Raw genomic sequence first — 12,047 nt, 5'->3', positions numbered from 1 at the left:
AACTTATTTTTCCAAGAAATTATCCCAAAAACATTCTATATACTCCTCATCTGGGCTACCTCTGCCCATCAGAATTTCCAGTCTATATGGAGATCAAAATCCCCCATAATTATTGCTGTACCTTTCTGACAAGCTGCCATTATTTCTTTTTTTATACCCCATCCTACAGTGTGGTTAATGTTAGGTGGCCTGTACACCACTCCCACAAGTGACTTCTTGCCTGTATTATTTCTCATCTCAACTCAAACTGCTTCTACATCGTGATCCCCTGAACTTAGGTCATCCCTCTCTATTGCGATAATACCATCATTAATTAACAGAGTTACCCCACCACCTTTTTCAAGCTTCCTGTCCTTCCTAAATGCCATGTCATCTCCAATATTCTCATCCCAATCTCTGTCGCCCTGCAGCCATGTCTCTGTAATGACTATCAGATCGTACTTATTTATTCTATTTGTGCTCTCTGTTCATCTGTTTTGTTTCGAAAGCTCCATGCATTCAGATACAGAGCACTTAGTTTTGTCCTTTTATTATTTTTGTAACCTCTAGCCTTATCTGTTGATTTACTCCATAGATTTGTACATTCTGTCCCTTCCTGTCACAGTCTGTTTATCATTTCCCATATTTATACCTTTCTCTCTTGCCTTGCCTCTCCTCCTTGATTCACCATATCTTCCCAAATTTGATCCCTTGCCCCCACTATTCAGTTTAAAACCGTCTCTACGTCCCTCGTTATGTGGCTCGCGAGAACACCGGCACCAGCACGGTTCAGGTGTAGACCGTCCCAACGGTACAGCCACCTCTTTCCCCAGTACTGGTGCCAATGCCCCACGAACCAGAACCCACTACTACCACACCAGTCTTTCAGCCACGCATTACTTTCTCTAATCTTATTTGTCCTATGCCAATTTGCACATGGCTCAGGTAATAATCCAGAGATGATTACCTTTGAGGTTCTGCTTCTTAATTTGGTGCCTAGTTCCTCATACTGACTATGCAGAACCTCTATCCTTGTCCTGCCTATGTCGTTGGTACCGACATGGACCACGACAACTGGATCCTCCCCCTCCCATTGTATGTTTCGCTCCAGCCCTGAGCAGACGTCCTGAATCCTGGCACCGGCAGGCAACACAGCCGTCTGGACTCTTGCTCTTTGCTGCAGAGAACAGTGTTAATCCACCTTACTATACAGTCCCCTACTACCACGACATTCCTTTTTTCTCACTCTTTGAGCCGCAAACACTTTTTTAATTTTCAAAATATTCTTTATTCATAAAAATCTGCAAAAATTACATTGCCAAACAGTTTCAAACAGCACCAAAGAATACAAACATTGCAAGGGAGATCAGTTTCCTTCTCTCCTATCATGAGTTTCTTCACAACCCTTCCATTTCACTATTGTCATGCCAATTACAGTTTTACATTTACAGCAAAAGAAAATATCAACGATACAGTTCGAGGGATTTCCCATGGATCCAGCCCCTCTGTTCAGCTTGGTGGGGGGACCTTACACTGTGGTCTTTCCCCATTGAGCCTTTGCTGCGGCTGCTCCAAGCTTTAGTGCGTCCCTCAGCACGTAGTCCTGGACCTTGGAATGTGACAGTCTGCAACATTCGGTGGTGGACAACACTTTGCGCTGGAAGACCAGCAAGTTTCGGGCAGACCAAAGGGCGTCTTTCACCGAATTGATAGTCCTCCAGCAGCAGTTGATGTTTGTCTCGGTGTGCGTCCCTGGGAACAGCCCTGAGAGCACAGACTCCTGTGTTACAGAGCTGCTTGGGATGAACCTCGACAAAAACCACTGCATCTCTTTCCACACCTGCTTTGCAAAGACACATTCCAGGAGGAGGTGGGCGACCGTCTCTTCCCCACCACAGCCAATGCGGGGGCACTGTGCGGAGGGGGCGAGACTTCGGGTGTGCAGGAAGGATCTGACGGGAAGGGCCCGTCTCACCACCAGCCAAGCTACGTCTTGGTGCTTGTTTGAAAGTTCTGGTGATGAGGCATTCCGCCAAATGACTTTGACGGTCTGCTCGGGGAACCATCCGACAGAATCCACCATCTCCTTTTCCCGTAGGCCCTTGAGGACATTCCGTGCAGACCACTGCCTGATGGACCGGTGGTCAAAGGTGTTTTGCCGCAGAAACTAAACACTTACTGCAGACGTGTTTGCCCTGGATCACACTGGCATCCAAGCGCTCCCACATGCTGCAGCTGTGACACATCACCTGTCCTGTCATCCTTAACGTTTTTCAATTCACTACTTAATTATTTTATTCAATTGTTTATTTTGTTGTATATTTTATTAAGCTTACCACTAGTTTGTTTACTATTTTAAACATTAGGACTAAAATGGACCTGAATCACTTACCAGATACTCATCAAACATGGAGCTTTTTCCAAACCAATCAACTGCCTGCTTGCCTGTGATGTCACAGCTCAACAGATCCTCACCAAACAGCTCCTTCCACTGCACCGAAGCAAGAACCAAATCCTGCAAACTCATCCCAGCGGCTCTCTGTTTCCCTGCTCTCACTCTCCATTGTCATGTCATTTTTTTGATTTTTTTCCCCCAGCTCTGCTCCTCTCTCTCTCACTCTGTCTCTGAGTCGGTGCTTTTGACACACTTGTTAACTCTCTGTTCCGTCGTGCTCTTCTGTCTCTGGTCCAAAATCTGACTCTGGTGGGATTGGAACCCACAACCTTTGAATGCCTTCTTTATCATTATTTAGAAGTCCAACACGCTATCCATTGCGCCACAGAACCGCACACAGTTTGATAAACATCACCAAGGCCTTTGATCTTGTCAGCAGAGACGGACTCTTCAAACTGCGATGGAAACTCGGCTGCCCTCCTGAACTCTTGGGCATCATCTCTTCTTTCCACGAGAACATGCACAGTTCCATCTGTTACAATGGAGCAACATCAGACACTTTCAAGATCAGCAGTGGGGTAAGGCAAGGCTGCGTGCTGGCGCCAACTCTCTTAGGAACAGAGGAACATAGGAGTAGGCCATTCAGACCGTCGAGCCTTTTCTGCCATTCAATTCGATCATGGCTGATCATCGACCTCAACACCCCTTTCCCGTGCTCTCCCCATATCCCTTGATGTCATGAGGATCAAGATTTCTAACAATTTCTGTCTTGAACATGCTCAATGATTGAACTGCCACAGCTCTCTGGGGTAGAGAATTCCAATGATTCACCACCGTCTGAGTGCAGAAATTCAACTCGATCTCAGTTTTAAATGGCCTACTCCTAATTCTGAGACTTGGTCCCCTGATTTTAGACTCACCAACCAGGGCAAACATCCTGTCTACATCCACACTGTCATGCCCTATAAGAATTTTATCAGTTTCAATGAGATCACCTCTCATTCTTCGAAACTTTAAGGAATACAGGCCCAGTTTCCTCATAAGACAATCGCACCATCCCAGGGATTAGTCTGGTGACCCTCTGTTTCACTCCCTCTATGGCAATTATATCCTTCCTTAGATGAGGAGACCAAACTATACACAATACTCCAGCGCGGTTTCACCAAGGCTCTATACAATTGCAACAAGACATCTTTACTCCTGTACTCATGACCCCTCGTGTGAAGGCCAACATACCATTTGCCTTCCTAATTGATGGCTGCACCTGCACAAGAGCTTTTAGTGTCTCATGAACAAGGACACCCAGGTCCCTTTGGACATCAACACTTCCCAACCTCTCACCATTTAAGAAATACTCTGTCTTTCTGTTTATTCCACCAAAGTGGAGAACTTCACACTTACTCACATTATATTCCATCTGCCATGTACCTTCCCATTCACTTAGCCTCTCCAGGTTCCCTGGAAGCCTCTCTGCATCCTTCTCACAGCTCACACTTCACCTAGCTTTGTGTCATCTGCAAACTTGGAAATATTACATTTAATCCCTACATCCAAATCATTTATTTCGGTTGTTAACAGCTGTGGCTCCAACACTGATCCTTGCAGTACCCCAATAGTAACAGCCTGCCATCCTGAGGAGGACCCGTTATTCCTGCTCTCTGTTTTCGGTCTGTTAACCAATTCTCAATCCAAACCAGTATATTATCTCCAATCCTATGTGCTCTAATTTTGTTTACTCACCTCCTGTGTGGGACATTACCAAAGCATCCACTGGTTCTCCTTTATCTGTTCTACAGGTAACATCCTCAAAAAACTCAACGGGTTTTTTCAAGCCTGTTTTCCTTTTCATAAATCTATGTTGACTCTGCCCAATCATATCATTATTTTCTAACTGTCTAGTTATCACATCCTTTATAATTGGTGTATTCTTCTCCATGCTGCTATTGTACACTTTCAGTGACTCAGATGGGGTGTTCACCTGTATATCAGAGCTGACGACAAGCTGTTCATCTTTTGGCAAGACTCCACTTGGACGTAGAGACTTGGACGTAGAGACTCCACTTTCCATCAACATTGACAACATCACTTTGGAGGTTGTCAACAGCTTCACATCCCTTGGATCAACAATCACCAGCAATCTGTCCCTTGATGCTGAAATCAGCACCAGGATTGTCAATGCTGCAGCTGTCATGTCAAAGTTGAGAAGACGGGTGTGAACCGACAGCAAACTGACCGTAAATACAAAGCTCCACGTGTCCCAGGCTTGTGTTCTCAGCACCCTCCTTTATAGTAGAGAATCATCAACAACTTATACAAGCCAAGAAAAGCAGCTGAACAGCTGCCACTTCCACTGCCTCAGATGGATATTGGACATCTCCTGGCAGGACAGAGTGCCGAATGAGGAAGTACACCAGCGTGCAGGGATCCACAGCATGTTTGCCCTCTTGAGTCAGAGGCGGCTCTGTTGACTGGGCCAAATGAATGACAGTCACATTGCCAAATACATGCTCTGTGGTGAGCTTGCTATAAGCACAAGACCAACAGGTCATGGAAAAATCAAGTCATTTGGAGAGGTTTGAGTTAATGAAGGAGAGTGGGCATGGATTTATAAATGGAAGTTCATGCTTGATGAATCTAACTGCATTTTGTGATAAACTATCTGAGAAAGTTGATGAAGGGAATGCAGTGGATGTTGTTTATATGGATTTTACAAAAGCATTTTATAAAGTACCACATAAAAGGGTGGTTAACAAAATTGAGGTTCATGGATTAGGAGGGTCAGTGTCCATTTGGATAGTAAATTGGTTTAAGGACAGAAAACAGCGAGTCATATGAAATGGTTCTTGGTCAGACCGGAGGATAGTCGACAGAGGTGTTCCCCAAGGGTCAGTGCTAGAACCATTGCTTTTTTTTGCTACAGATTAATGACTTGGATCTTGGAATATCGAGTAGAATCTCAAAATATGCCGATGACACCAAACGTGGAGGAGTGGCAAACAGTGAGGATGATATGAACTGCCTGAAACAGGATAGTTATCGGCTAGTAGGATGGGCAGACAGGTGGCAGATGGAATTTAATAGTGACAAGTGTGAGGTGATGCATTTTAGCAGAAGGAATAGGGAGAGGCAATATATACTCAATGCTACAGTTCTGAAGAGTGTGCTGGAATAGAGGGACCTGGAGTACATGTCCATCATTCTTTGAAGTTGGCAAGACATATTGCGAGAGTGGTTAGCAAAGCATGTGGGATCTTGGGCTTCATAAATAGAGACATTGAGTACATAAGCAGGGTTGTTATGCTGAACTCTGGTTAGGCCCCAATTGGAGTGTTGCATTCAGATCTGCTCACCAATCTTTAGAAAGGATGTGCGGATTCTTGAGAGGATGCAGAGGATATTTACCAGAATAGTTCCAGGGATGGAGGGTTTTAGTTTCAAGGTTAGGTTAGAAAAACAGGGTTTTTTTCTGCCTGTATCAAAGGAGATTGAGGGGAGAATGGATAGAGGTGTCGAAGGCTATGACAGTTTTAGATAAGTTGGCAAAGAAAAATTGTTCCCATTAATATTGGTACAAGGACTAGGGGATTCAGATTGAAGGTTTTGGACAAGAGATGCAGGGGGAATGTGCAGAAGAACTTTTTTACACAGTGATTGGTAATGATCTGTAACTCGCTGCCCCCGAGGGCGGAGGAAGTGGAGACAATTGTTGGTTTCAAAAGGAATTTCTATGGCAATTTGAAGGAAATAAATTTACAGGGCTAGGGGCATCGAGCAGAAGAGTGGGACTGGCTAGATCGCTCCATGGAGAGCTGGCCTGTACTCGATGGGGCAAATGGCCTCCTTCTATACCACAAATGACCCAATGTCTCGATGAGTCGATGTCACTCTCAGAATCAAGACAACAGAGTGACAGATTTAACACAACATTATAACATATGTTTGGTTTGACAAATTCAATAATAACTCATCTCCACTCCTAGTATTTCTAAATCCCACACATTCACTATAATGTGAACAATTATTTCCTGTTGTGTCTCTCTCAGATTTGTAAACTTCACCGTATTGGAGTGAGGTGACATCTACTGGCGGGAAGCAAGAACTGCAATCAAGCAGCAGAAACTCCACAGTCTGTCAGGGTTAAAGAAACATTGCAATATGAGGAAATAGTGAAGGGGTTTGATCGGGTTGATGGAAACATGATTCCACTTGTGGAATCGTATGAAGCAAGGGCCGGAAATATAAAATTGTCGTTAATAAAAGAAATGAGGAATTCATGAAAAATGCATTTGCTTAGAGAATGGTTATAGAGATCTACAGCACTGATATAGGCCCTTTGGCCCACTGAGTCTGCACTGACCATCAACCACCCATTTATACTAATCCTATGTTAACCCAGAATTCCCTACCACATCCCCACATTTCTCCTATCACCTACCCTGGGGCCAATTTACAACAGTCAATTTATCTATCAACCCACAAGTCTTTCGTTGTGGGAGGAAAGCAGAGTACCTTGTGGAAGCCCACATAAACAACTTGCAAACTCCACACAGGCAGTGTACAGAACTGAATCGGGGTCATTGAAGTTGTGAAGCTACAGTGCACACCACTGCACCACCCTTAGAATGTGGATGGAGTAAAAATTGAGATTGGATGGACAGAAGCAGTCTGAAAAGATGGCTCAAACAAAAGGTGAAAACCCTGAAATGTTAACTCTGTTTCTCTCTCCACAGATACTGTCAGAGGTGCTGAGTATTTCCAGCACTTTCTGTTTTTATTTCAGCTTTGTAGGATATTGTTTTGATCTGAAAAAAATGCACGATCGGCTGTGGGTGCCAGTGAAATTCCACAGGAGCGAATAAAAACCATGCCAATGGTGGCTTGTTGGTCCAGGGGTATGATTCTCGCTTTGGGTATAAAAGTGATTAATATGTGAGAGGTCCTGGGTTCAAATCCCAGACGAGCCCTTCTCTGTTGCCATTTTTTGTTTAAGGTCATCGATTGCTTTCAGCCTTCCAGAAAGCGGAATCGATTTCCAAACTGAGCCTGCTTGAGGACCGGGGAACTGGTTTGAAAGAGCTTGTCGACAAAATTGAAATGAACAAAATATACAGATTGTCAAGTGGGAATATAAGGTTGCAACAGTAACTAAAGGCCTGCTCGGGTCAGCAAATGAAACCCGACCCAAGCCTGACAGCACCACATCCGACCTGGTCCGAGTCCTTTCATTTTTTTCCCGTGCCCGAACTGACCACCAGAATGTTCAGTTAAACTTGCTTCCGTTTTTCACTTTTTAAGCTTGTGCAGGTAAGCAACAAAAACTGTAACTGGACTTGAAAGGTTGTTTAAATGTACATTAAGATTGGAGCTACGTACCGGAGGTGATGAGCTGAAGATTGTTACCATAGAAGTTAGTGATTGTTAGGTCACTAGTGAAAGACAAAGTCATGGAGTTGTGCCCAGACAGGTTGTCCCACACTGTATTGATTAAAATATTGCCCGAAGGCTAGAAAATATCATTATACATTCCCTAGACTCCTGCTTTGCAGGTTGAAATACTTTCTGCAAGTTTATCCAGAGAGCAGCTGAGATGCAGAGACCAGGAAGGTCTTGAGTGATTAATTAGTATAAAATATACATTCTTATATTAAAGAGATTGTGCTCTACCTTCGATGGAATCGCTCACTGCAGACTAGTGCGGAGTGTTTCCCGCCTTGACGTCCTGGCTGTCACTGGATCTTGAGTCCAGGCCTCTGGATTACTGGTCCAGTAATCTTTGAAATTTCTCCCTTGATATAATATTTTAATCTGGTAAGTCAGATTTTACAAAAAAAAAATTAAATGATTTAAGACTGCTTCATGTTCAGCAGTGCCAAATGAATAAAGAAATTCAAATATATTCAAAATTATATATCAACTATTAAATACTAATGCCCAGCTTTGAATACAAAAAATGCCTCTAATTGTGTTCTGGTCTGGAATGGAATTCTTCAGTGTTTCTGTTTAGCTTGGATTGACTCATCGATTTTCTTGTTTTTCACTTTGTCGATGCCTTTGAATAATTGTGGATTCTTCTTCAGGGTGTCTTCTTTCACCAGGTAGTTCTGACCTCTGATGATGTTGATCGTAATCAGCTTCAATTTGCTGATAATTTTGGAAGTGAGCAGATTTCCTTTGCTTGAGTTTACAACATGGAACTTAGTCTGACGTGTGGACCCATGGGAGGATTTGAAAGCTGCCCTTGCATTGGAGCACACAGTTGCCTCCATCCAAACAGAGGTACAGTAGAAGTGATATATTCAGTTCAGTCTGTCGATCATGGGACTTTTAATCTCAGGGTTGTGAGTTTGAGCGCCATTTAGTTTTTCCATTTTTTAGGCTTCATTAACAGAGAGTACAAGGAGTGTTTGAAATGAAATTCAACAACAGTATGAGAAACGCTCTCTTTCATTCGGGACTCTTAACTCTCTGCAGCATCTCGCTGTGAAAGATTGAACTTTATCTCATTTCTTTTTCAGCTGGGAGTCAGTGCGGCTCAGTGGGACTTCTGGCGGTCTCCCGCTTCACAATTCATCAGTGCTGAGAAAGCAATGGGAAATATTACTCATGGCTGAGTAAGCAGAGGACACCGATTTAAGGTGAATGGGAAAAGAACCAAAGGCAACATGAGGAAAAACCTTTTTTATGCAGCAAATGGTTAAGATCTGATATGTACTGCCTGAGAGTGTGACGGAGGAAGATTCAACCATAGCTTTCAAAAGGATATATGATAATTATCTGAAGGGAAAAAAAAATCAGGTTTTCATGGAATACATGAGGATGTGGCATGAGCTGAGTTGCTTGTGCAGAGAGGCAGCACAAGCACGATGAGCTGAAACCTCCTTTTGTGCTGTAAGTATTCTGTGATCTATGATTCTATACAAAGTGAAACCAACACTCACATCTGAGAAACTGACAGGTACAGTGTAAACCCCACACTCACAAACCAGAAAATGCCAGGGACAGAGTAAAACCAACAGTCCTAGACAAGAAACTGACAGATACTGTGTGAAACCCAAAAATCGCTTATCAGGATTTGGCAGTTAATGTGTAAAATCCTCTCTTCCATATCCATACTGCAAGGTACAAAGAAAATTAGGTACAAACCCAGGCTCATACTTCGAAGACTGAGAGATAAAGAGCAAAACACAGACTCACCTACAAGAGGCTGACAAGTACAGAGAATAAAACAGAGGGGGTGCAGATTAAAAACACATGCATGTAACGGATACTGATAAGGATAGAATCAAACCCTTTCTCACACATGACACGAAAATTGGTGGTGTCGTAAATAGTGAGGAGGAAAGCCTTAGATTACAGGCCAATATAGATCGTCCGAGGCAGAGAATATAAGAGCAGGGAGGTTATGACGGAGCTGTATAAAATGCTAGTTAGGCCACAGCTGGAGTACTGTGTACTGTTCTGGGCACCACACTATAGGAAGGATGTGATTGCACTGGAGAGGGTGCAGAAGAGAGTCACCAGGATGTTGCCTGGGCTGGAGCATTTCAGCTATGAAGAGAGACTGAAAAGGCTAGGGTTGTTTTCCTTAGAGCAGAGAAGGCTGAGGGGAGATAAGATTGAGGTTTACAAAATTATGAGGGGCATTGATGGGTTAGATAGGAAGAAACATTTTACCTTAGCGGAGGGGTCAATAAACAGGTGGCATAGATTTAAGGTAAGGGGCAGGAGGTTGAGATGGGATTTGAGGAAAAAAAATTTACCCAGAGGGTGGTTGGAATCTGGAACGCACTCCCTGAAGAGGTGGTAGAGGCCGGAACCCTCACAACATTTAAGAAGTATTTAGATGAGCACTTGAAATGCTATAGCATACAAGGCTACGGGCCAAATACTGGAAAATGGGATTAGAATAGTTAGGTGCTTGATGGCCAGCACAGACACAATGGGCTGAAGGGCCTGTTTCTGTGCTGTATAACTCTATGACTCTATATCAGAAACTGATAGATCTGGACAAAAGCTGATGTTCACATAAAGTTGCTGACAGATATGTGGTGAAACTCACATTTTTTTTAATTTCCAAAATATACTTTATTCATACAAATCTGTAAAAATTACATTCCCAAACAGTTTAAAACAGCATCAAGTCAAAGAATACAAACAGTGCAAAGGTGATCAGTTACCTTCTGTACAATCATGAGTTGCCTCACAACCCTTCCATTTCATTGTCATGCCATATACATTTTTACATTTACAGCGCACAATATTTCTCCGATACAGTTCGAGGGGTTTCCCATGGATCCAGCCCCTCAGTTCAGCTTGGTGGGGGGACCTTACACTGTGGTCTTTCCCCATTGAGCCTTTGCTGCGTCTGCCCCAAGCTTTAGTGCGTCCCTCAGCACGTAGTCCTGGACCTTGGAATGTGCCAGTCTGCAACATTCGGTGGTGGACAACTCTTTTCGCTGGAAGACCAGCAAGTTTCGGGCATACCAAAGGGCGTCTTTCACCGAATTGATAGTCCTCCAACAGCAGTTGATGTATGTCTCGGTGTGCGTCCCTGGGAATAGCCCGGAGAGCACAGACTCCTGTGCGACAGAGCTGCTTGGGATGAACATCGACAAAAACCACTGCATGTCTTTCCACAAAGTTAACTCACATAGCAATAGCAGAAACAGTCACAAACCAAAAACTGAAACATACAGAGTAAAAACCCACATTCTCACACCAGAAATTCACGGCTACAAAGTGAAGCTGACTCTCTCCTCCCAGGCACTGACAGGTACAAAAGAAAACACGCACTAACATACCAGGAAATGAAATGTTGGAAATAAAACCTGATTATCATGTCAGAGATTGGCATTAATGACAGTTGTGGTACCCAGAATGCTCTGCGCTCTAGAATTTGCCTTGTCTCTGATAAGGAGCAGGCGCGGTAGTGGCTGACCTCCATCTGCAGCTGTAGCGGAATATTCACAAAGTGCAGGGAGACCGCGCCCGTAGCGGGTGCACACAGCTGGAGCAGGGCGTCAAGGCCACAATAGGATGGAACAATCCCGTTTGTGTCCCTGCGGGTGGCGGTGAAGCTTTTCCCTGTGAGGCGTCCCGAAACTGCCCGCCAGCAAGGTCAACTGGTCAGAGAGCGTCTGGAAATGGATAGGAATTGGGGATTGGGAAGGGAGCGTCTCTAAATGAATAAGATTTGGGGACTGGGCAAGGAGCATCTGTAAATGGATAAGAATTGGGGATTTGGCAGGGAGCGTTTTTTTATCCGTTCGTGGGATGTGGGCGTCACTGGCTCGATCTCAGCTGCAGTAATGTGTCCAGTTGTGGGCACCAGGTTTCAGAAAGGACATCAAAGCTTTTGAGACAGTTCGGAGGAGATTTACGAGAATGATACCAGAGATGAGGGGTTTCAGTTCTCTGGACAGGGTGGTGAAGCTGGGATTGTTGGCCAAAAATGTCAAGGGGAGGTGAGGAGAGATCTTTTTACCCAGTAACTGATTCGGATTTGGAATGAATTGTCTGACAGGGTGCTGGAAACAGATTCAATTATAACTTTCATAAAGGAATTGGACAAATATTTAAAAGTGAATTTCTCCAGGACTATGGGGAAATAGGCAGGGGGTTGGACTAATTGCATCATTTTTTTCACAGATTCAGCACAGGCACAAAAGACCGA

At 43.9% G+C, this 12,047-nt stretch overlaps 1 non-coding gene across 1 annotated transcript; it reads right to left on the bottom strand.

Moving 5' to 3' along the window:
* Positions 1-2,675: 2,675 nt before the first annotated feature.
* trnar-ucu (transfer RNA arginine (anticodon UCU)) lies at positions 2,676-2,766 on the bottom strand. Its single transcript is given in 2 exon segments — positions 2,676-2,711; positions 2,730-2,766. It is a non-coding gene; the product is annotated as a tRNA-Arg (tRNA).
* Between the last annotated feature and the right edge of the window lie 9,281 nt (positions 2,767-12,047).

The sequence above is a fragment of the Heterodontus francisci genome, chromosome 50 (genome assembly GCF_036365525.1).
Source record: "Heterodontus francisci isolate sHetFra1 chromosome 50, sHetFra1.hap1, whole genome shotgun sequence".
Classification (NCBI taxonomy): Eukaryota; Metazoa; Chordata; class Chondrichthyes; order Heterodontiformes; family Heterodontidae; genus Heterodontus; species Heterodontus francisci.
The sequence above is the reverse complement of the archived record's forward strand: the minus strand, read 5'-3'. Positions and strand labels throughout refer to the sequence as shown.